This window comes from Bombina bombina, chromosome 5, assembly GCF_027579735.1.
Source record: "Bombina bombina isolate aBomBom1 chromosome 5, aBomBom1.pri, whole genome shotgun sequence".
Taxonomy (NCBI): domain Eukaryota; kingdom Metazoa; phylum Chordata; class Amphibia; order Anura; family Bombinatoridae; genus Bombina; species Bombina bombina.
Window position 1 is genome coordinate 897,045,456 of NC_069503.1, and position 26,677 is coordinate 897,072,132.

Here is a 26,677-nt window from a genome sequence, read left to right on the forward strand (position 1 = left end):
ACTTCAACTTTTATCACCAACTATTATCAGGTTGTTACATTATAATCAATAGTTACAGATAATTTCAACCAGAATTTGTAGCGCTCCCCTATATTGTCCATCGAAAAACATTTTCACAATTTATATTTGTCTACAAAACTAGTTTCAAGAATTTAAGCATATGCCTAGATCAATAGCTCTTTACGACCATAAGAAATATATATACTTTTTGTCCCTTTTAAATAAAGAAAAAAAAACTCATCTAGATGTACATAAACCATTCAAGAAACTATTACAACTGGAAGTCCCCAGCTCTACTTCAGTTTGGACTGGAAAAGAATGGGAGATTAACTAGTCACAAAGAATCTTTGCTTTTGGGATTATAAATTGGGCACAAAATTCCTCTTGAAATACACAATACAATCATACTTTATTCTTCTTACATAACTGCTGTTTGTCACTAGTATTTCTAAAAACATATCCATATTCGATTATTGTTTACTTATAAAGCACAAGCTAATCATGTAAATCTAGGTGGAAATGGAAGATGATCATTTATGATAAAAGAGTCAAACTGATATGATTACTAAAGCTTTGATTCAATGAGCTTGCAATCTGCAGATTGAATAGAATATATAGCATATACCAAAGAAATTGTAAACTGTTTACAATGGTGTTAGTTATTTGGAATCATATATTTTTTTTCCTATTTTATAATAGCTGGTGGTTGTACAATGGACATAAAAAAATGTTTTATATGATTTTTATTACCACATTTACTGACAAAAACAAGATTTATGCTTACCTGATAAATCTATTTATTTCCAGATATGGTGAGTCCATGGCTTCATCAGTTACTGTTGGGAATACCACTCCTGGCCAGCAGGAGGAGGCAAAGAGCACCACAGCCAAGCTGCTAAGTATCACTCCCCTACCCACAACCCCCAGTCATTCGACCAAAGCTAAATGGAGAAAAAGGAGTAACACAAGGTGTGGAGTTGCCTGAGGTTAGTCAAAAATAACTGTCTTAAAATAAAGGGCGGGGCCGTGGACTCACCATATCCGGAAAAAATAGATTTATCAGGTAAATATAAATCTTGTTTTGTTTCCTAAGATATGGTGAGTCCACGGCTTCATCAATTACTTTTGGGAATTAATACCAAAGCTAGAGGACACAGATGTATAGGGAGGGACAAGACAGGCAGACCTAAACAGAAGGCACCACCACTTGAAGGACCTTTCTCTCAAAAGAAGTCTCAGCCGAGGCAAAAGTATCGAATTTTGAAAAAGTATGCAAAGAGGATCAAGTTGCAGCCTTGCAAATCTGTTCCACAGAAACTTCATTTTTGAAAGCCCAAGAAGACGAAACAGCCCTAGTGGAATGAGCTGTTATTCTCTCAGGAGGCTGCTGTCCAGTAGTCTCATAAGCCAAACGAATTATACTTCTCAACCAAAGAGAAAGAGAAGTAGCAGTCGCCTTCTGACCCCTACGTTTCCCAGAGAAACAGACAAACAAGGCAGAAGACTGGTGAAAATTCTTAGTCGCCTGTAGATAGAATTTAAGCCCCCGTACAACATCCAAGTTGTTCAACAAACGTTCCTTAGGAGAGGAAGGATTAGGACACAGAGAAGGAACAATAATTTCCTGATTAATATTTCTGTCCGAAACCACTTTAGGAAGGAAACCTAACTTAGTACGAAGAACCGTCTTATCGGCATGAAAGATAACGCAAATCACACTGCAAAGCTGAGAGTTCCGAGACTCTCCGAGCAGAAGAAATAGCAAGAAGAAACAAAACCTTCCAAGATAATAACTTAATATCTATGGAATGCAAAGGCTCAAACAGAATCTGCTGTAAAACTCTAAGAACAAGGTTAAGGCTCCAAGGAGGAGTAACAGACCAAAACACAGGTCTGATTCTGACCAGGGCCTGACAAAAGGATTGCACACCTGGCACGTCCGCCAGATGCTTATGCAGCAAAACAGACAAAGCAGAAATCTGACCCTTCAGCGTACTAACTGACAAACCCTTCTCCAGACCTTCCTGGAGAAAAGACAAAATCCTAGGAATCCGAACCCTACTCTAGGAGTAGTTCTTGGATTCACACCAATAAGATAAGATATTTACGCCATATCTTATGGTAAATCTTTCTAGTAACAAGCTTGCGAGCCTGAATAATGGTCTCAATGACCGACTCAGAAAAACCACGCTTAGATAGCACTAAGCGTTCAATCTCCAAGCAGTCAGCTTCAGAGAAACAAGATTTGGATAAAGGAATGGACCCTGAAGTAGAAGGTCCTTCCTTAGAGGCAGTTTCCATGGTGGGAGAGAGGACATCCCCACTAGGTCTGCATACCAGATCCTGCGAGGCCACGCAGGAGCTATTAGAATTACCAATGCTCTCTCCTGCTTGATACGAGCAATGACTTGTGGAAGGAGAGCAAACAGAGGAAACATGTATGCTAGACTGAAATCCCAAGGAACCACCAGAACATCTATCAGGGTGGCCTAAGGATCTCTTGATCTTGAACTGTACCTTGGAATTTTGGCATTCTGCCGAGACGCCATCAGATCCAACTCCAGCACCCCCCATTTGAGAGTTAAGCTAGAGGACACCTCCGGATGGAGTTCCCACCCCCCCGGGATGAAAGGTCTGTCTGCCTGAGGAAATCCGCTTCCCAGTTGTCCACACCTGGAATGAGAATGGCAGACAGACAGCAATTGTGAGCTTCCGCCCACAGGATAATCCGAGCCACCTCCTTCATGGCTAAGGAACTCCAAGTTCCTCCCTGGTGGTTGATGTAAGCCACTGAGGTTATGTTGTCTGACTGGAACCTGATAAATTGGGCTAAGGATAACTGAGGCCAAGCCATCAGAGCATTGTAAATCACTCTCAACTCCAAGTTGTTGATGGGGAGAGCAGACTCTTCCCGAGTCCAAAGTCCCTGCACCTTTAATGAGTCCCAGACTGCTCCCCAGCCCAGCAGGCTGGCATCCGTGGTCACAATTACCCAGGAAGGTCTCCAAAAATATGTGCCCTGAGACAGATGGTCCTGATAAAGCCACCACAGGAGAGAGTCTCTTGTCGACTGATCTAGATCTATCCTCTGAGACAGATCTGCATTATCCCCGTTCCATTGTCTGAGCATGCACAGCTGCAGAGCTCTCAAATGGAATCGAGCAAAGAGAATGATGTTCATGTTAGCCACCATCAGACCGATTACCTCCATACATTGAGCCACTGATGGCCGAACAATAGACTGAAGAGAGAGGCAAGAGGAAAGAATGTGTGCTCCGTCAGAAAATTTACATTGATAGGGAATCTATTATTGTCCCTAAGAAGACTAAGAAGATGGAAGGGCCACAAACTGAAAGTGTTTGTCTAAAAAAGCAAATCTCAGACATTTCTGATGATCCCTGTGAATTGGAACATGAAGGTACGCATCCTTTAGTTCTATGGTTGTCATGAACGGACCCTCTTGTACTAGAGGAAGAATGGAGCGGATAGTCTCCATTTTAAAGAACGGCATTCTGAGAAACTTGTTTAGACACTTCAGGTCCAAAATAGGGTGGAAAGTTCCTTCTTTTTTGGGAACCACAAACAGATTGGAATAGAAACCTAGACCCTTTTCCTGGACTGGAACTGGAACAATCACTCCCAGAGAAACAAGGTCCTGAACACAGTTCAAGAATGCCTCTCTTTTTATCTGGTCTACAGATAATCTTGAGAGGTGGAATCTGCCCCTGGGAGGAAAGGTCTTGAATTCCAATTTGTAACCCTGAGATACTATGTCCACAGCCCAGGGGTCTGGGACATCTCGTATCCAAGCTTGAGAAAACTGAGCAAGTCTGCCCCCCACTAGATCCGCTCCTGGATCGGGGCAAACCCTTCATGCTGATTTAGAATCAGCTGTGGGTTTCTTTGATTGCTTCCCCTTGTTCCAAGACTGGCTGGGCTTCCAAGAAGACTTGGACTGCTCCTGCTTGGAAAGAGGAATGGGAAGACTTACCTCTGGAGTTACGAAAGGAACGAAAATTACTCTGACGTCCTTTCGGCCTATTATTCTTGTCATGTGGGAGAAAAGAGCCTTTTCCACCCGGGACATCCAAATAATTTCTGTCAAACCGGGTCCAAACAATGTCTTACCCTTGTAAGGAATCGCCAGAAGCTTAGAAAACATCGGCTGCCCAAGGTTTCAGCCATAATACTCTGCGCGCTAGCACAGCAAAGCCAGATATTTTGGCTCCCAATTTAATGACCTGCAAAGAAGCACCAGTAATAAAGGAATTGGCTAACTTAAGAGCCTTAATCGTATCTTGAATTTCCTCTAAAGAAGTCTCTACCTGACGAGACTCAGACAAGGCATCCAGCCAATAATCTGAAGCACTTGTCACAGGGGCAATACACACTGCAGGTTGCCATTGGAGACCGTGATGAACATACATTTTCTTCAAATAAGCCTCCAGCTTTTTGTCCATTGGATCCTTTAAAGAGCAGCTATCCTTAATAGGAATAGTAGTTCTCTTAGCCAGAGTAGAAATGGCCCATTCTACTTTATGCACCTTTTGCCATGACTCCTTAATGAAGTCAGCAACAGGAAACATTTTCTTAAAGACAGGAGACAGGGAAAAAGAAATCCCCGGTCTCTCCCATTCCTGTGCTATAATCTCTGTTGCATGGCCTGGCACAGGAAAAACTTCCATAGAGGAACATCAAAGTATTTATTAAGTTTGTCAGATTTCCTAGGGTTAACAACAGTAGGAGTATCTGAGTCGTCAAGAGTAGCCAAAACCTCCTTTTACAGTACACAGAGGTGTTCAAGCTTAAATCTGAAGGATACAACTTTAGCATCTGATGAAGGAATTATGATGTCCAAATCTGAGACTTCACCCTCAGAAGCTACTGATGTATCTTCCTCATCAGACTTATGAGAAAGGGAAACTTGGGTAGCAGAAGTCAGAGCAGGAACCCTACTATCTGAGTCTCTAATATTCCTCTTGTGTTTACCCTGAAGCATGGGAATGGCAGATAAAGCTGCAGATACAGCAGAGGATACCTGGGCAGCAATTTCTGCAGGCAAATAAACTCCTCCAGGAGATTGAGAGGAACTGCAGGGCACTGCATGTGACACCATTAAGGCTTGGGGCATCTGAGGAGAAGACTGTGGCATTGCCTGAACAGCATCATCCTGAGAGACTGGTGGCTCAGAAACAAAAAGTTTATCCTTATTTTTTCTATCTATGTATGAGTTACAAAAGGGCGGCACGACTTGGTTGTCCAAGCACAGAGTACACCTGTCCACAAGAACATCATCCTGCTCCATGGTTAGGAAAAAAAAATTTAAAATGATACTTGAGGTACTGTCCCTTTAAGAGACCTCTACTAAATGAACTGCAGATTTAAAACAAAATAGAGCCCTCACAGCGATTTGAATGTATCCCCAATTAGTGAAAAGGAATATCCCCAATAAATGTATGCAGAATTGGGCAGTAATAAAAAGTTAAACGTCAGCACTTCTACACCTCAGCCTTTTGCGACTGAGGTGCCTACCTGCCTCCTCAATAGACCCAGAGGATAACAGGACACTGCCAACTGAACTCTATGCTCTGCAACTGCTCTGACTAGAAATTACAAGGAGCAGAACAGGAGCAAATGTGACCGGCCTGAGAAGCTGCTCCAAAACGAAAGCGCACGCTCCAGCCGGAAGAGAAGCCAAATATAAAATGACAAAGCCAGAATTCATAACGAATCTGATGCGAAGTAAAAAGTATGCTCAAATACACAAAGTTATTTGTCAGCAAAATTGTAGGACCAGCACACCTTTTAATGTATTAATGTCCAGCAAATAACAAGGTGGGTGCAAACGAAGTCAGAGCCAAAACCTTAGCTCCAAGTAAATAGGTATCCAAAAGAAATGTTGCACTCTCAGATGTGGAAAAGTCAAAAACCTTTATTAGGTGAACAGCAACGTTTCGGGGCACTTGCCCCTTTGTCAAGCTAAAAACATAGTGCACATACAGACAATTTATAGCCGTACTAAGATTAAAAACAATCTGAAAGGAAGAAAAAATTGCACAGCCACATAATACATATCACTCCCTTATATAGGGATATAATTCAACTTTAAACTTTATATAGTAACTGTGCCAGCCTATACTATATGAATAATGAATTTACAGAATTGGATTTAGGTCAAATTCCCTATTCATGCCTTTGGGGTGTAATGTGTCCAATTTCCATACCCATTTGGCATCTTTATAGAGAAGGTCTCTCTGTCTATCACCCCCTAGGCTTTCTCTTGATTTGCTCTAATGCCATAAAGCGTAATTGGTTAACCTGGTGACCCATTCGTAAAAAATGAGACGGTACTGGTAGACCTTTTGTCCCTGTGTTTCTGATATTTGATTTATGATGGCCAATACGATTCCTAATCCTTTGGGTGGTCTCACCTATATATAAAAGCCCACATGGGCATTTAAGGGCGTACACAACATAAGATGAGTTACAGGTATATTAACCAGGTATTGGTTAATATGAGAACACCCTAGGCAGGGAAAGGTACCATTTTAAGGTTTATTATTATTATTCTTTATTTATAAAGCGCCAACAGATTCCGCAGCGCTCTCCATGGGTACAAAGATAAAAGTACAGTACAGTAGAATACAATATAAATGACACCAGACAAAGTTTAACAAACAAATATAGGGGGAATTGAGGGCCCTGTTCGTGTGGGAATTTACAATCTATATAGGGTTTACTAAAGAATGGAGATACTTTAGTATCTGATTTCACAACTGCTTTAGTTAGTTTAGTTAGGTATGCTGCTCTAGGTATTTGACTAAACTCCTTAATGTCAGGACAAGAATCTCTTAGGATATGCCAAGTTTGTTTAAGTATACCTTGTACCTTATATAAGAGAGTGATATGTATTATGTGGCTGTGCAATTTTTGCTTCCTTTCAGATTGTATTTAATCTTGGCCATCTGGGACACAAAAAAAAGGGGAAGTATAGGGTTAATATGTTGTTCAAAAATGTTCCCATGTTAGATTGTTTGTAACCCTGCCTACCATGAGTGTTCCCATTGGTCCTTGTTTTATTAGTACTGCTATAAATTGTCTGTATGTGCACTATGTTTTTAACTTGACAAAGGGGCAGGTGCCCTGAAATGTTGCTTTTCACCTAATAAAGGTTTCTTTCATGTAATTAGCAAGAGTCCATGAGCTAGTGACGTATGGGATATACATTCCTACCAGGAGGGGCAAAGTTTCCCAAACCTCAAAATGCCTATAAATACACCCCTCACCACACCCACAATTCAGTTTTACAAACTTTGCCTCCGATGGAGGTGGTGAAGTAAGTTTGTGCTAGATTCTACGTTGATATGCGCTCCGCAGCAAGTTGGAGCCCGGTTTTCCTCTCAGCGTGCAGTGAATGTCAGAGGGATGTGAAGAGAGTATTGCCTATTTGAATGCAGTGATCTCCTTCTACGGGGTCTATTTCATAGGTTCTCTGTTATCGGTCGTAGAGATTCATCTCTTACCTCCCTTTTCAGATCGACGATATACTCTTATTTATACCATTACCTCTGCTGATTCTCGTTTCAGTACTGGTTTGGCTATCTGCTATATGTAGATGAGTGTCCTGGGGTAAGTAAGTCTTATTTTTTGTGACACTCCAAGCTATGGTTGGGCACTTTGTTTATAAAGTTCTAAATATATGTATTCAAACATTTATTTGCCTTGACTCAGAATGTTCAACTTTCCTTATTTTCAGACAGTCAGTTTCATATTTGGGATAATGCATTTTGATTTAACCATTTTTCTTACCTTAAAATTTGACTTTTTCCCTGTGGGCTGTTAGGCTCGCGGGGGCTGAAAATGCTTCATTTTATTGCGTCATTCTTGGCGCGGACTTTTTTGGCGCAAAAATTCTATTTCCGTTTCCGGCGTCATACGTGTCGCCGGAAGTTGCGTCATTTTTTTGACGTTATTTTGCGCCAAAAATGTCGGCGTTCCGGATGTGGCGTCATTTTTGGCGCCAAAAAGCATTTAGGCGCCAAATAATGTGGGCGTCTTATTTGGCGCGAAAAAATATGGGCGTCGCTTTTGTCTCCACATTATTTAAGTCTCATTTTTTATTGCTTCTGGTTGCTAGAAGCTTGTTCTTTGGCATTTTTTCCCATTCCTGAAACTGTCATTTAAGGAATTTGATCAATTTTGCTTTATATATATGTTGTTTTTTCTCTTACATATTGCAAGATGTCTCACGTTGCATCTGAGTCAGAAGATACTACAGGAAAATCGCTGTCAAGTGCTGAATCTACCAAAGCTAAGTGTATCTGCTGTAAACTTTTGGTAGCTATTCCTCCAGCTGTTGTTTGTATTGATTGTCATGACAAACTTGTTAAAGCAGATAATATTTCCTTTAGTAAAGTACCATTGCCTGTTGCAGTTCCTTCAACATCTAAGGTGCAGAATGTTCCTGATAATATAAGAGATTTTGTTTCTGAATCCATAAAGAAGGCTATGTCTGTTATTTCTCCTTCTAGTAAACGTAAAAAATCTTTTAAAACTTCTCTCCCTACAGATGAATTTTTAAATGAACATCATCATTCTGATTCTGATGATTCCTCTGGTTCAGAGGATTCTGTCTCAGAGGTTGATGCTGATAAATCTTCATATTTATTTAAAATGGAATTTATTCGTTCTTTACTTAAAGAAGTACTAATTGCTTTAGAAATAGAGGATTCTGGTCCTCTTGATACTAATTCTAAACGTTTAGATAAGGTATTTAAAGCTCCTGTGGTTATTCCAGAAGTTTTTCCTGTTCCTAATGCTATTTCTGCAGTAATTTCCAAAGAATTGGATAATTTGGGTAATTCATTTACTCCTTCTAAACGTTTTAAGCAATTATATCCTGTGCCGTCTGACAGATTAGAATTTTGGGACAAGATCCCTAAAGTTGATGGGGCTATTTCTACCCTTGCTAAACGTACTACTATTCCTACGTCAGATGGTACTTCGTTTAAGGATCCTCTAGATAGGAAAATTGAATCCTTTCTAAGAAAAGCTTATCTGTGTTCAGGTAATCTTCTTAGACCTGCTATATCTTTGGCTGATGTTGCTGCAGCTTCAACTTTTTGGTTGGAAACTTTAGCGCAACAAGTAACACATCGTGATTCTCATGATATTATTACTCTTCTTCAGCATGCTAATAATTTTATCTGTGATGCCATTTTTGATATTATCAGAGTTGATGTCAGGTTTATGTCTCTAGCTATTTTAGCTAGAAGAGCTTTATGGCTTAAAACTTGGAATGCTGATATGGCTTCTAAATCAACTTTACTTTCCATTTCTTTCCAGGGTAACAAATTATTTGGTTCTCAGTTGGATTCCATTATTTCAACTGTTACTGGTGGGAAAGGAACTTTTTTACCACAGGATAAAAAATTTAAAGGTAAAAACAGGGCTAATAATCGTTTTCGTTCCTTTCGTTTCAACAAAGAACAAAAGCCTGATCCTTCATCCTCAGGAGCAGTTTCAGTTTGGAAACCATCTCCAGTCTGGAATAAATCCAAGCCAGCTAGAAAGGCAAAGCCTGCTTCTAAGTCCACATGAAGGTGCGGCCCTCATTCCAGCTCAGCTGGTAGGGGGCAGGTTACGTTTCTTCAAGGAAATTTGGATCAATTCTGTTCACAATCTTTGGATTCAGAGCATTGTTTCAGAAGGGTACAGAATTGGTTTCAAGTTGAGACCTCCTGCAAAGAGATTTTTTCTTTCCCGTGTCCCAGTAAATCCAGTAAAAGCTCAAGCATTTCTGAAATGTGTTTCAGATCTAGAGTTGACTGGAGTAATTATGCCAGTTCCAGTTCCGGAACAGGGGATGGGGTTTTATTCAAATCTCTTCATTGTACCAAAGAAGGAGAATTCTTTCAGACCAGTTCTGGATCTAAAAATATTGAATCGTTATGTAAGGATACCAACGTTCAAGATGGTAACTGTAAGGACTATCTTACCTTTTGTTCAGCAAGGGAATTATATGTCCACAATAGATTTACAGGATGCATATCTGCATATTCCGATTCATCCAGATCTCTAACATGGTGGACAGATCACCATCGTTTAATTCAGGGGGCTTCTTTTGTGCTTCCGACCTGGACTGTAATTTCAACAGATGCAAGTCTCACAGGTTGGGGAGCTGTGTGGGGATCTCTGACGGCACAAGGAGTTTGGGAATCTCAGGAGGTGAGATTACCGATCAATATTTTGGAACTCCGTGCAATTTTCAGAGCTCTTCAGTTTTGGCCTCTTCTGAAGAGAGAATCGTTCATTTGTTTTCAGACAGACAATGTCACAACTGTGGCATACATCAATCATCAAGGAGGGACTCACAGTCCTCTGGCTATGAAAGAAGTATCTCGAATTTTGGTTTGGGCGGAATCCAGCTCCTGTCTAATCTCTGTGGTTCATATCCCAGGTGTAGACAATTGGGAAGCGGATTATCTCAGTCGCCAAACGTTGCATCCGGGCGAATGGTCTCTTCACCCAGAGGTATTTCTACAGATTGTTCAAATGTGGGAACTTCCAGAAATAGATCTGATGGCGTCCCATCTAAACAAGAAACTTCCCAGGTATCTGTCCAGATCCCGGGATCCTCAGGCGGAGGCAGTGGATGCATTATCACTTCCTTGGAAGTATCATCCTGCCTATATCTTTCCGCCTCTAGTTCTTCTTCCAAGAGTAATCTCCAAGATTCTGAAGGATTGCTCGTTTGTTCTGCTGGTAGCTCCGGCATGGCCTCACAGGTTTTGGTATGCGGATCTTGTCCGGATGGCCTCTTGCCAACCGTGGACTCTTCCGTTAAGACCAGACCTTCTGTCACAAGGTCCTTTTTTCCATCAGGATCTGAAATCCTTAAATTTAAAGGTATGGAGATTGAACGCTTGATTCTTGGTCAAAGAGGTTTCTCTGACTTTGTGATTAATACTATGTTACAGGCTCGTAAATCTGTATCTCGAGAGATATATTATAGAGTCTGGAAGACTTATATTTCTTGGTGTCTTTCTCATCATTTTTCCTGGCATTCTTTTAGAATACCGAGAATTTTACAATTTCTTCAGGATGGTTTAGATAAGGGTTTGTCCGCAAGTTCTTTGAAAGGACAAATCTCTGCTCTTTCTGTTCTTTTTCACAGAAAGATTGCTATTCTTCCTGATATTCATTGTTTTGTACAAGCTTTGGTTCGTATAAAACCTGTCATTAAGTCAATTTCTCCTCCTTGGAGTTTGAATTTGGTTCTGGGGGCTCTTCAAGCTCCTCCGTTTGAACCTATGCATTCATTGGACATTAAATTACTTTCTTGGAAAGTTTTGTTCCTTTTGGCCATCTCTTCTGCCAGAAGAGTTTCTGAATTATCTGCTCTTTCTTGTGAGTCTCCTTTTCTGATTTTTCATCAGGATAAGGCGGTGTTGCGAACTTCTTTTGAATTTTTACCTAAAGTTGTGAATTCCAACAACATTAGTAGAGAAATTGTGGTTCCTTCATTATGTCCTAATCCTAAGAATTCTAAGGAGAAATCGTTGCATTCTTTGGATGTTGTTAGAGCTTTGAAATATTATGTTGAAGCTACGAAATCTTTCCGTAAGACTTCTAGTCTATTTGTTATCTTTTCCGGTTCTAGAAAAGGCCAGAAAGCTTCTGCCATTTCTTTGGCATCTTGGTTGAAATCTTTAATTCATCTTGCCTATGTTGAGTCGGGTAAAACTCCGCCTCAGAGAATTACAGCTCATTCTACTAGGTCAGTTTCTACTTCCTGGGCGTTTAGGAATGAAGCTTCGGTTGACCAGATCTGCAAAGCAGCAACTTGGTCCTCTTTGCATACTTTTACTAAATTCTACCATTTTGATGTATTTTCTTCTTCTGAAGCAGTTTTTGGTAGAAAAGTACTTCAGGCAGCGGTTTCAGTTTGAATCTTCTGCTTATGTTTTTCGTTAAACTTTATTTTGGGTGTGGATTATTTTCAGCAGGAATTGGCTGTCTTTATTTTATCCCTCCCTCTCTAGTGACTCTTGTGTGGAAAGATCCACATCTTGGGTAGTCATTATCCCATACGTCACTAGCTCATGGACTCTTGCTAATTACATGAAAGAAAACATAATTTATGTAAGAACTTACCTGATAAATTCATTTCTTTCATATTAGCAAGAGTCCATGAGGCCCGCCCTTTTTTTGTGGTGGTTATGATTTTGTATAAAGCACAATTATTCCAATTCCTTATTTTATATGCTTTCGCACTTTTTTATCACCCCACTTCTTGGCTATTCGTTAAACTGAATTGTGGGTGTGGTGAGGGGTGTATTTATAGGCATTTTGAGGTTTGGGAAACTTTGCCCTTCCTGGTAGGAATGTATATCCCATACGTCACTAGCTCATGGACTCTTGCTAATATGAAAGAAATGAATTTATCAGGTAAGTTCTTACATAAATTATGTTTTTTCACTTTTCCATACCTGAGAGTGCAACATTTCTTTTGGATAACACACCCAAATGCCAATAAAATATTCCTCTTGCAAACTATATGAGCCAAAGATATGGGGTTAACTCTTTCCTTGCCATAAAGGAAGTTAACCCCAGTCTCTATACCACATGCATTAGTGCCTGACCCTGAACTCAGGATTCTAGTCCCCAGAAAGGTGCAGGACCCAAAGGTTAACCCCTTCAGTGCTGGCCTCCTAGCCTCAAAAGACAAAAGACACTTACCTGCAAATCCAGCTGTCCGGCAAGAGGACAGCACACCCGGTATGAGAGGACGCCACTCCTCACAGTGACCTGTGGAAGAACAGAGCAAGCCTACTCTGGCTTTCTATAACAGGGCAGCAACATGTTAGGACAGCACAGTGAAGCCCACTCCACAAGTTCCTAACTGCTCTCAAGCCACCACTGCCCAACTGAAGAGACTGACATGGCATACGGCTAGACTCAAACATGAAAGGAAAAGATCAGAGTAAACCTATTCTGACTTTCAAAATAATAAAATCTTGATTGAAGTGTAAAATTCCGAAGGCAAATAGAATGACTGGGGGTTGTGGGTAGGATAGTGATACTTAACAACATAGCTGTGGTGCTCTTTGCATCCTCCTGCTGGCCAGGAGTGGTATTCCTAACAGTAATTGATGACATCCTTAAATAGCAGGTGGAAGTGAAGGAAGGTGTTCATCTTAAATGTATTGGTATCCATGACACTAGGCATATGTCGCAGTGGTGTGGCAATGTTTGAGCCTTAACCCCACCCCCACCCCCCTTCCCTGTGCTTGGTTGTATATGTATTATTGCTAACTTTTTCAGAGGTTGCTGTTTCCAGCTAATTATATCTCTGGAAGCCAATCTGTTTCTTTCAACATTAAGAGACTTTCAGCAATATTATACACATAGCTTTTGTTTTTGGGATTTCCATTTCCCCCAGATTTGTGTGAGGCAGCACTAGTGGTTCCCTTGGTGGGGTATTTTTCTGAGGAAAATGTTGGAATACATAGCTACCTGACAGCAGTAGATAGTAGTAGTTTAGCTCTTGGGATGACTCATAGCTTCTTACATATTGGTGCAGTGGGTAGGCTACTGCCTGCATAGATCTAGGGGAGATGTGTTGGCTCCTCCTCGTCTATGGCTGTGATGTTTTCTGGTGCCCCTGAGGGGGGGGGGGGTGTATTTTTTGCACCTGTAGTGAGTAGCATTCCTCCATCGAACAAGACCTTGTTATGTTTCCTGGAGCCCCTGGGTGGCAGATGCATTAGTTCTTATGTCAAGATATTGAGGTCTACAGTGAGACCCATATTTAAAGGGACACGGAACCCAATTTTTTTCTTTTGTGATTCAGATAGAGCATGCAATTTTCAGCAACTTTCTAATTTACTCCTATTATCAATTTTTCTTCGTTCTCTTTCTAATTTTATTTGAAAAAGAAGGCATCTAAACTTTTACTTTTGGTTCAGAACTCTGGATAACACTTTTTTTATTGGTGGATGAATTTATCCACCAATCAGCAAGGACAACCCAGGTTGTTCACCAAAAATGGGCCGGCATCTAAACTTACATTTTTGCATTTCAAATAAAGATACCAAAAGAATGAAGAACATTTAATAATAGGAGTAAATTAGAAAGTTGCTTAAAATGCAATGCTCTATCTGAATCACAAAAGAAAAAAATTGGGTTCAGTGTCCCTTTAACGGTTTCATACTCTGCATATTCATATTGTGGGTGGCAATGCAGAGAATCCATGAGGAACTGAATCAGAAGATATATGTGTGTTGGGTGCAAGATGTCTTAATGCCCCTCATGAGCCAGAAGTCTCACATATTGTGTCATCGCAAACAATAAGTAGGCTGGGTAATTTTGAACTTATGGTAGGGGTTTTCTTCATTATTTTCAATGTCTTCCTACCACAGACTGTAATTCCTAATTTAGCTCGATATTGGTATGTATTGGTATATTTGCCCACTTAATGGTTTGTATTAAAGTTTAAAATGTTAATTTAAGTCTGCACCTTTGTCTTCTAATACAGAAAGCTCAGCTATTCGAAAATTGTGTCTCAGAAGAAATAGGAATGAGCGAAAATTAGTTGTTTGGCATTCGTTTAGTAATTGAATGCAGAGTATGGCCACAGGCAGTGGCATTCGGCTATTTTTAGCTAAGGATTTATTAAACTCAAAGTGCAACACGCAAAAAACTATAAAAATCCAGATCTTTGTGTGTTGCACTTTGACTCTAATAATTGTGGCAACAAAAATAGCCGAATACGGGCTGCGTGTGCCCATGCCTAGGTTTTACATTCTGTTTTGGTTAAACATTATTTTGCTTATGTTTTCTAAAAAAGAGATGTATCTTGAGTGTACTTATGCTATTTGCACTCTTTGTGCAGATCAACTTGATGTAAGCATTAATTTATTCTTTCCAAATGCCTTGTTTTTTGCATAGGTTGAAACAAAGGGTACAATGTAGTCAGTTATAGTTTAGTTTGGTTAAAGGGACAGTAAAGTAAAAAGAATCTCTTATGATTTAAATAGGGCATGTAATTTTAAACAACTTTCCAATTTACTTTTATTACCAATTTTGCTTTGTTCTCTTGGTATTCTTAGTTGAAAGCTAAATGTAGGAGGTTCATGTGCTAATTTCTTAGACCTTGAAGACTGCCTCTAATCTTAAAGCATTTTGACAGTTTTTCACCACTAGAGGGCGTTAGTTCATGACGTGTTTCATATAGACAACATTGAGCTCAGGCACGTGAAGCTCCTAGGAGTCAGCACTGACTGGCTAAAAATGCAAGTCTGTCAAAATAACTGAAATAAGGGGGCAGTTTGCAGAGACATAAATACAAGGTAATCACAGAGGTAAAAAGTAAGTATATTATTATAACTGTGTTAGTTATGCAAAATTGGGGAATGGGTAATAAAGGGATTATCTACCTTTTTAAACAACAAAAATTCTGGTGTTTACTGTCCCTTTAAAATTGCTGATAGGTTATAGTTGTAACTATGCTATTCTTTGTAGACTACAGACAGGGTTATTACAAAAGGACTTTTGTTCATTAAGACATTTTCAGTGACCTCATAAAGAGCATTTATAATGGAACATAAGAAAAATCAGGGCACTTTCTGGAAAATATCTTAAGTATTGAACATTTTTGTAGTTATGGTTAACCGACATTGGCCTAGTTTGCATTGAGGTGATGAAGCTTGGAAACTGGTGGTAACATAAAAAATCTCCATAGACTTTAATGGAGATAAAATGTTTTTATCAACAGTTTGCAAACTTTACCACCACAATAGAAACTAGGCCATTATTGTAAAATCTTTACATAGCAGACCACTTTTCATTCCATAGTTCTTAAACTGTTCCATGTAACTCATGTAATTCAAGTTTATTGATGTTACAATATATGTAGAGATGCCAATTGTATTTGATATGGCTGATTATGTAATTAGATTATGTTTTGTACCTCTAACCTGGGTATTTTGTATCTTTTTTTAAAATAAATTCAAATTTTAAAAAATCCATCATGTGGCTTAGCTTTAGAAAAGGTCTGTAATTAAAACTGTTTTGCTTTGTTTGCTGTTATGATATCATGTGGCAGAAAACTATCATATGCATTGCCAGTAATCTCTTTCTTTGCATTAAGAATGACAACACAATAGTTCCCAACAAGGCACATACCTGACATACCTGTGTGAGTACCTGGTTTTGTTTTTTTTAGCTTATTTCTTATATTTGTTCCACATTCTTCTGTCTTGTCTATATTTAGAGTTAAGGCAAGAAGGAAAAAGGATCAGTATAGACAAAAGAAAAGGAACAATCTTATTCTCAAACAGAATGTGAAACATCTTACAAATTAGAAAAAAACATCTTAGCTTTATGTGTTGTCACTCAATACAAGTAATGAGATTTGGTGAGAAGGAAACATTTTTTTAAGGCAGCCCACGTTATAGATCTTTTTGTAGATTTTTAAAACCTACCTTAAAATATCCTTTAACGCAATATGTACAATCACACAGATCTGATTTTTTTTTTTGCTAAGTATAAATGGTGATAACACTTTCTGTTTGCTGTGTGTAATCTAAAGCCCAACCCTTATATATGATGAATACATGATACATTTTAATCACATCAAAACTAATAAGCAATAGAAGGTAAATAATTATACTTAATATCATGAGAAAGCTATACTTTTGCTTATGTCCTGTTTTATGAAACTAATAAGATGTTAATGCAGTATGGTAATATGTTTTATGACTAATGACCTTCTAGTTTAAATAACTGCATAGAATACACAACATTATCCTAGTTTACATTTAAAGGGACATTAAACACTAAATAAATGCTAGATGTAATGATGCACTCAAAGAAAAGATTACTCTGAGAATAATATGTAGATGTATTTTTAAAGTTGCATTAGCTGTTTAAATATTGACAAAGTAAGTGTAAAGTTTTAGTGTCTACAAAACAATGGGAGCTGCCATGTAACTTGAAAAGCTCACAATTTTCAGAATGGAATTGCAGGAAAGGGGGACAAAATAAATAATGAAAGTATTTTGCATAGATTTATATATATATATATATATATATATATATATATATATATATATATATATATGCTTTATCATTTTATTTTACAAACTCAAAGTTTGTAAAACTAGCAATGTAAAATTATCTGGGGTTTCCAGATGTACATTAAAGAACTGAAGAAAAAAAAAAGGATAAATATATGATTTAAATGGAAAACATAATTTCTTTCATGTAATTGGCAAGAGTCCATGAGCTAGTGACATATGGGATATACAATCCTACCAGGAGGGGCAAAGTTTCCCAAACCTCAAAATGCCTATAAATACACCCCTCATCACATGCACAATTCAGTTTTTACAAACTTTGCCTCCTATGGAGGTGGTGAAGTAAGTTTGTGCTAAGATTTCTACGTTGATATGCTCTTCTCAGCATTTCGAAGCCCATTTCCTCTCAGAGTACAGTGTATGTCAGAGGGATGTGAAGGGAGTATCACCTATTGAATGCAATGGTTTTCCTCATGGGGATCTATTTCATAGGTTCTCTGTTATCGGTCGTAGAGATTCATCTCCTACCTCCCTTTTCAGATCGACGATATACTCTCATATTCCATTACCTCTACTGATAACTGTTTCAGTACTGGCTTGGCTGTCTGCTATATTTGGATGGGTGTCTTCTGGTAAGTTTTCATTACTTAAGACACTCTCAGCTATGGTTTATCACTTTATGTATTTATATAAAGTTCTAAATATATGTATTGTACTTATATTTGCCATGATTCAGGTTTCAGTATATTTCCTTTTGCAGACTGTCAGTTTCATATCTGGGAAATGCATTTTTTAGGAAAATTTATTTCTTACCTGGGGTATAGTGTTTTTTCAATTGACTGTCATTTTCAAATTCGCGGGCAGATTTAGGCTCGCGAGGGCGCAAAATGCTAAAGTTTATTGTGTCATTTTTGGCGCGAGATTTTTTTGGTGCGAAGTTACGTTCATTGATGCAAATTCGTCATTTCCGGCGTCTTAGTTAACGCCGGATCCTTTCACAAGGTTGCGTCATCTGTGACGCGAGTGTGTCGTTTCCGGACGTTTTTGGTGCCAAAAAAGATTTTTTTTTCTGTTTGTTGTGAGTCATACTTGGCGCCAAATATTTTCATTATTTAAAACCCCATTCCTATATGCCTCTTGCCCTTTTTCTCTATCAGAGGGCTATGCTGTTTGCATTTTTTTCCCATTCCTGAAACTGCCATATAAGGAAATTGATAATTTTGCTTTATATGTTGTTTTTTTCTCTTACATTTGCAAGATGTCTCAATCTGATCCTGTCTCAGAAATCACTGTTGGAACCCTGCGGCATGATAACAGTTCTACCAAAGCTAAGTGCATTTGTTGTAAACTTGTGGAGGTTATACCTCCAGCTGTGGTTTGTAATAGTTGTCATGATAAACTTTTATATGCAGAGAATGTATCCATCAGTAGTAGTTCATTACCTGTTGCTGTTCCCTGAACATCTAAATGCACAAGATATACCTGTAAATTTAAAATAATTTATTTCTGATTCTATTCAGAAGGCTTTGTCTGCCATTCCACCTTCTAATAAACGTAAAAGGTCTTTTAAAGCTTCTCATAAGGTTGATGAAATTTCAAATGACCAGCAACATACTGAATTATCCTTCTCTGATGAGGATCTATCTGATTCAGAAGATCCTGCCTCAGATATTGACACCGACAAATCCTCTTATTTATTTAAAATTGAGTATATTCGTTCTTTGTTAAAAGAAGTGTTGATTACATTAGATATGGAGGAAACTAGTCCTCTTGATATTAAAACTAGTAAACGTTTAAATTCTGTTTATAAACCTCCTGTGGTTATTCCAGAGGTTTTTCCAGTTCCTGATGCTATTTCTGATATGATTTCTAAGGAATGAAATAGGCCTGGTACTTCTTGTATTCCTTCTTCAAGGTTTAAAAGATTGTATCCTTTGCCATCAGTTAGATTGGAGTTTTGGGAAAAGATCCCCAAAGTTGATGGGGCTATCTCTACTCTTGCTAAACGTACTACTATTCCTACGGAAGATAGTACTTCTTTTAAAGATCCTTTTGATAGGAAACTTGAATCTTATCTAAGGAAAGCTTATTTATATTCAGGTCATCTTCTTAGGTCTGCAATTTCTTTGGCTGATGTTGCAGCTGCTTCAACTTTTTGGTTGGAATTTTTAGCGCAACAAGTATCGGATCATGATTTGTCTAGCATTGTTAAGTTGATTCAACATGCTAATAATTTCATTTGTGATGCCATTTTTGATATTATCAAAATTGATGTTAAATCTATGTCTTTAGCTATTTTAGCTAGAAGAGCTTTGTGGCTCAAATCTTGGAATGCTGATATGACTTCTAAGTCCAGATTGCTATCTCTTTCTTTCCAAGGTAATAAATTATTTGGTTCACAGTTGGATTCAATAATTTCAACTATCACTGGGGGGAAGGGAGTTTTTTTGCCTCAGGATAAAAGACCTAAGGGTAAATCTAAAGCTTCTAACCGTTTTCGTTCCTTTCGACAAAATAAGGAACAGAAACCTAATCCTTCTCCCAATGAATCTGCTTCCAATTGGAAGCCTTCTTCAAATTGGAATAAATCCAAGCCATTTAAGAGATCAAAACCAGCCCCCAAGTCCTCATTAAGGTGCGGCCCTCATTCCAACTCAGCTGGTAGGGGGCAGATGAAAATTTTTCAAAGATGTTTGGATCAATTCGGTCCAAAATCATTGGATTCAGAGTATTGTCTCTCAGGGGTACAGAATAGGATTCAGAGTAAGACCGCCAGTGAGAAGATTTTTTCTCTCACGCATTCTGGCAAACCCAGTAAAGGCTCAGGCTTTCCTGAAGTGTGTTTCAGACCTGGAGTTATCAGGGGTAATCATGCCAGTTCCGTTTCAGGAACAGGGTCTGGGGTTTTATTCAAATCTATTCATTGTCCCAAAGAAAGAAAATTCATTCAGACCAGTTTTGGATCTAAAGATTTTGAATCGATATATGAGTACCAACTTTCAAAATGGTAACTATAAGGACTATTCTGCCTTTTGTTCAGCAAGGGAAGTATATGTCCACAATAGACTTACAGGATGCATATCTTCATATTCCGATTCATCCAGATCACTATCAGTTCCTGAGATTCTCTTTTCTAGACAAGCATTACCAATTTGTTGCTCTTCCTTTTGGCCTAGTGACAGCTGCAAGAATCTTTTCAAAGGTTCTAGATGCCCTACTCTCTGTAATCAGAGAGCAGGGTATTGCGGTATTTCCTTATTTGGACAATATCTTGGTACTCGCTCAGTCTTTACATTCTGCAGAATCTCACACGAATCAACTAGTGTTGTTTCTTCGAAGACATGGTTGGAGGATCAATTTACCAAAAAGTTATTTGATTCCTCAGACAAAAGTAACCTTTTTAGGTGTCCAGATAGATTCAGTGTCCATGACTTTGTCTCTATGTAATATACTTCTCCTTTAAGGGGAGTGACTGGGGTTAATAAGCAGCCTACTTAAGGATTCACATTGGATACACTAGTTGCTTGGTATTGAAGCAGTAATCTGTACTTGGCCTCCTAATCACACCTGTGATCCTTTTTTCTCTGACTGCTTGTCAGCACAGTCTCAGTGTAACTTGCTGTTTGCTTTGTGTGAGCATTACCTCCTTCACCTGAATAGCAATCCTCCTCTCCAGCTGTCACTCATTGAAGCTCAACCCCCAACAACAGAATCAGCACATCCGGAACTCCCTGCACAGCACAAGTGAGGTTTGTGGTTACTCTCCTACAGGAACAAACTTTATATGTGTCAACTATAGAACTATAGTTCGCAGCTGCTTTAACCACTAATTTTGTTTTCCAATATCCTTTGTCCTTCGCCTCTGTGTCTCATTTAATACAGAACTGCAGGGGAATCCAGCTGTACCTAATCTTACATTTCCATCGCTTGTTTCCAAAATTACAAAGTAAGCTTACTAACTACCTTATTTTGCTTTCTTGTCATTTTTCATACAAATGTTTTTATATAGTTTCTGCTATATTTATAACGCTGCTGCAACCTTATATTGGGGTATTTTATATCAGTCATGCATAATTGATTTGCATTCAGAAAGTAAATTAACCCTTTGTATAATAACAAAGAACACTTATTTCAACTATTAGATTTAACATACAGATTCTGTTAAACCTGATAGTTAATTTAATGAGACAACAACAACTTTTTATAAAGAAAGAATATAACAGAGACTTTTATGTTACAGAATATTACACTCTAACAGACAAGAGACGTTTGAAATTGGTTGCAGCCTGTCGGAACCTTCAGTCTCAGTCATTCCCTTCAGTAGCTATGTGCATTGAAGTTTTAGGTCTCACGACTGCAGCATCGGACGCGATTCCCTTTGCTCGTTTTCATATGAGACCTCTCCAGCTTTGTATGCTGAACCAATGGTGCAGGGATTATACAAGGATATCACAATTAATATCCTTAAATCCCAAAGTTCGACTTTCTCTGACTTGGTGGTTAGATCACCATCGTATAATTTTAGGGGCCTCTTTCGTTTGGCCAACCTGGATTGTGATCACAACAGATGCCAGTCTTTCTGGTTGGGGAGCTGTTTGGGGATCGCTGACAGCACATGGGGTTTGGAAATCTCAAGAGGCGAGATTACCAATCAATATTTTGGAACTCCGTGTGATTCTCAGGGATCTTCAGTTTTGGCCTCTGTTAAAGAGAGAACGGTTCATTTGTTTTCAGACAGACAATATCACAACTGTGGCATATGTCAATCATCAGGGTGGGACTCACAGTCCTCAAGCTATGAAAGAAGTATCTCGGATACTTGTTTGGGCGAAATCCAGCTCCTGTCTAATTTCTGCGGTTCATATCCCAGGTATAGACAATTAGGAAGTGGATTACCTCAGTCGTCAGACTTTACATCTGGGAGAATGGTCTCTCCACCCAGATGTGTTTTCTCAAATTGTTCAGATACGGGGAATTCCAGAAATAAATCTGATGGCATCTCATCTAAACAAAAAACTTCCCAGGTACCTGTCCAGGTCCAGGGATCCTCAGGCAGAAGCAGTGGATGCATTGACACTTCCTTGGTGTTATCAACCTGCTTATATTTTCCTGCCTCTAGTTCTTCTTCCAAGAGTGATCTCCAAAATCATCATGGAGCAATCGTATGTGCTGCTGGTGGCTCCAGCATGGCCTCACAGGTTTTGGTACGTGGATCTTGTTCGGATGTCCAGTTGCCAACCTTGGCCACTTCCATTAAGGCCAGACCTTTTATCTCAAGGTCCATTTTTCCATCAGGATCTCAAATCATTAAATTTGAAGGTATAGAAATTGAATGCTTAGTGCTTAGTCATAGAGGTTTCTCTGACTCAGTGATTAATATTATGTTGCAGGCTCGTAAATCTGTTTCTAGAAAGATTTATTATTGAGTTTGGAAGACTTACATTTCATGGTGTTCTCATAAATTCTCTTTTGTCTGCAAGTTCCTTGAAAGGACAAATCTCTGCTCTTTCTGTTTTATTTTACAGAAAGATTGCCAAACTTCCTGATATTCATTATTTTGTGCAGGCTTTGGTTCGTATCAAGTCTGTCATTAAATCAATCTCTCCTCCTTGGAGTCTTAATTTATTTTTGAAGGCTTTACAGTCTCTTCCGTTTGAGCCTATGCATTCTTTGGACATTAAACTACTTTCTTGGAAGGTGTTGTTTCTTTTGGCCATCTCTTCTGCTAGAAGAGTTTCTGAATTATCCGCTTTCTCTTGTGAATCTCCTTTTCTGATTTTTCATCAGGATAAGGCGGTTTTGCGGACTTCATTTAAAATCTTACCTAAGGTTGTGAATTCTAACAACATTAATAGAGAAATTGTTGTCCCTCCCTTGTGTCCTAATCCTAAGAATTCTTTGGAGAGATCCTTACATTATTTGGATGTTGTAAGAGCTTTGAAATATTATGTTGAAGCTACTAAAGATTTCAGGAAGACTTCTAGTCTATTTGTTATCTTTTCTGGTTCTAGGAAAGGTCAGAAGGCTTCTGCTGTTTCCTGGCTTCGTGGTTAAAGCTTTTGATTCATCAAGCTTATTTGGAGTCGGGTCAGGCCCCACATCAGAGAATTACAGCTCTTTCTACTAGATCATTCTCCACTTTGTGGGCTTTTAAGAATGAAGCTTCAGTTGCAGCTTCTTGGTCTTCTTTGCATACATTTACTAAATTCTACCGTTTTGATGTATTTGCTTCTTCGGAAGCAGTTTTTGGTAGAAAAGTTCTTCAGGCAGCTGTTTCAGTTTGATTCTTCTGCTTATGTTTTAAGTTTTTATTTTCATTTATGAGAATAAACTTATATTTTGGGTTGTGAATTTATTTTTTTCAGCGAAAAATGGCTGTTTTTGTTTTATCCCTCCCTCTCTAGTGACTCTTGCGTGGAGTTCCACATCTTGGGTATTGCTATCACATATTTCACTAGCTCATGGACTCTTGCCAATTACATGAAAGAAAACATAATTTATGTAAGAACTTACCTGATAAATTCATTTCTTTCATATTGGCAAGAGTCCATGAGGCCCACCCTTTTTTATGGTGGTTATGATTTTTTTGTATAAAGCACAATTATTTCCAAATTACTTTGTTGATGCTTTTTACGCCTTTCATTTTCACCCCACTACTTGACTATTCGTTAAACTGAATTGTGGGTGTGGTGAGGGGTGTATTTATAGGCATTTTGAGGTTTGGGAAACTTTGCCCCTCCTGGTAGGATTGTATATCCCATACGTCACTAGCTCATGGACTCTTGCCAATATGAAAGAAATGAATTTATCAGGTAAGTTCTTACATAAATTATGTTTTTTTCCAAGCAATTTCAGATCTGCTACAATAACAACAAGGATTATATCAAATTATTTATAATTAATTAAAACATTCTATTAGGATATTATAATATCTGCAGTAAAGTGTTCTGATACAATTTAATGAGTTATATAAGCCACATTCTCATAATGAAACCTCCCTTTACCTAACTAACACTAATATGTAATTATTTCATATTTCCTGCTGTGTAATAAGCATTTTTTTTTTTTTGCTCTTTAAATGACTGATGCTTGGGATAAAATCGTTTAGTAAAGCATTTAGCACTAAGTTGCCTTAAAATTACAGGCCGAATAAATAATTTCTTCTTATCAAAAATATAATCCAGCAAAAGCAAGCTTTAACACCCTGTGCAATTTAAGGACTTTATAATATTAGCAATGTCATTGCAAAACAGTAAATTTGTAAATTCATTTGTCTCTTGAGCGAGGCAATGGAGTTTTTTAAAGAGAAACATGCAGAGGTTAAACTGATAAGATTTGGGTACATTTTTGCGACTGTTTTTTCAGCATTTCTAAGTTCTATTAAAGGAAAATACTTGAATGGGATTTGTGGGTCGATTTATCAAGCTATGGTGGGACAGTGGCTTACATACACGCGCCTGTCCGCCATATCTCGCCTCTAGCGGGCTGAATTTTGCTGCCGGAATTAATCATTGCATAAGAACGCAATTTTATGCTCATGTGCAAAGTCGCCCCCTGACCGCGCACAGCCATTTATGCGTGGGCAGGAGCTGTCCGATCAGGGAGATTGAAATTCACCACCTGGCAAAGAGGTTAGGGAAGCAACAGTCTGATGACCGCTGCTTCATAAATATGGACTGCGGGTTCTCCTTTGAGAACCTGCAGTCGTAGGGGGAGTGAAGGCTGGTGAAGCATTTGATAAATCGACCCCTTATTATTACTTTGACTTAAACCTGATGAAAACAGAATAATTGAGTCTCTCGGCTTCCCTTTTGTATATTGGTAGATCTGTACTGTTCATTATACAGACAACCAAACCTTATGCTGATGAATAAGTACTGGAAAAAAACTGTAAACTGGTCTTACATCTGACCTGGAGAGAGTCGCATTAAATCACAAGATGCCAAACAAGCATCTAGAAGAACCAGTTCTGGAATGCATTCAAACAATATATTAGGTCTTCTCATTTATGGCTGGATTCTCTTAAAGGGGAAGAGAAAAGTTTCAGTCATGATTCGGATAGAACACTGGTTTTCAAACCTGTCCTCGCCTCCCCAACAGGCCAGGTTTTCAGGATTACGTTGGGTGAGAGCAGGTAAAATAATCTGGTTACTAATCATCTGATTATTTCACCTGTGCTGCAGTTCAGATATCATCAAAATGTGGCCTGTTAGGGAGACCTGAGGACAGGATTGAAAACCAGTGGGATAGAACATACAATTTGAAACAACTTTCAAATTTACTTTAATTATCAAATATGCTTCATTCTCTTGTTATTCTTTGCTGAAGGAACAGCATTGCACTACTGGCAGCTAGCTGATACATCAAGTTAGCCAGTCATAAGACACAAATGTTTGCAGGCACCAATCATCAGCTAGCTCCCACTATTGTAGGATATGTGCGTATTCATTTCCAACAATGGATACCAAGAGAATAAAGCACATTTAAAATTAGAAGTGATTTTAAAAATGTCTTAAAATGACATGCTCTATCTGATTCATGCAACGTTAATTTTGACTTTCCTAACCATTTAAGTTCTCTGGGCTTGTGAGATTCTCACCAGTACTATGAAACCCCTGTAGTATTTCTCACAAGGCTGCACTATGCAGTTAGCGATTCTATTCAATTTGATATCAATTGGGGTGGGAGGCAAAAGGGGACTCTCAGGGCAGTGTTTTTTATTATAAAAATCAGTGTTTTGTGTATTTTACTTTAGGCTGCTGCCTGTACATCTTTACAGTGGTAAGCACCGCTCCCTCCCCTTGGCACCCTTTCTCCTTTTCCCCAACGTTCTGCAAAATACTGATTTTAACATCATTTATGATCATTTTTGGGGCCTTCATTTCTGCCTTGTTAGGGTTACTAGTTGTATTTAAGGGCTTTTGCTTCTATTATTTTATTAAAGTGAATGTAAAGTTTCATCTCCACAGAAGATCCTGAGCTGGTAACTGACCCATAAACTCCACATTCAGATTTAGAGTGGATTATATTAGTTTCTGTGGACAGGAAGTTCTGAACACCTTAGGAATTTAGGAACAAACTAGAAGAGACTACAAAACCTGTAAATAAGTTGAATCAGGTTTCTAAGCTCTGCCAAAAGTCCCTAAGACTTTTGAAGTTCCAGACATGGTTACCGACTAACCAGTGACGTGCGGTGAGGTCTGAGGCTGGTGAGGCACTAGATATGATACGCTGAAGAAAGACATATACCGCGGGCTGCAAGTACCCCCAACAGGCCAGGTTTTATTTTTTTGCTGAACCAGTGCATAGATTAAATAATAAGCTGATGGGTGAGAGCAGTGATGTGCGGTGAGGTCTGAGAGAGAGAGAGAGAGAGAGGGGGGGGGGGGAGAAAGAGAGGGGGTGAGAGGGGGAGAGAGAGAGAGAGAGATGGGGGGAGGGAGAGAGGGAGACAGGGAGAGAGAGACAGGGAGAGGAGAGAGACAGAGAGAGAGACAGGGAGAGGAGAGAGAGAGAGGGAGACAGAGAGACAGGGATAGAGAGAGAGACAGGGAGAGAGAGAGAGACAGGGAGAGAGAGAGAGAGACAGGGAGAGG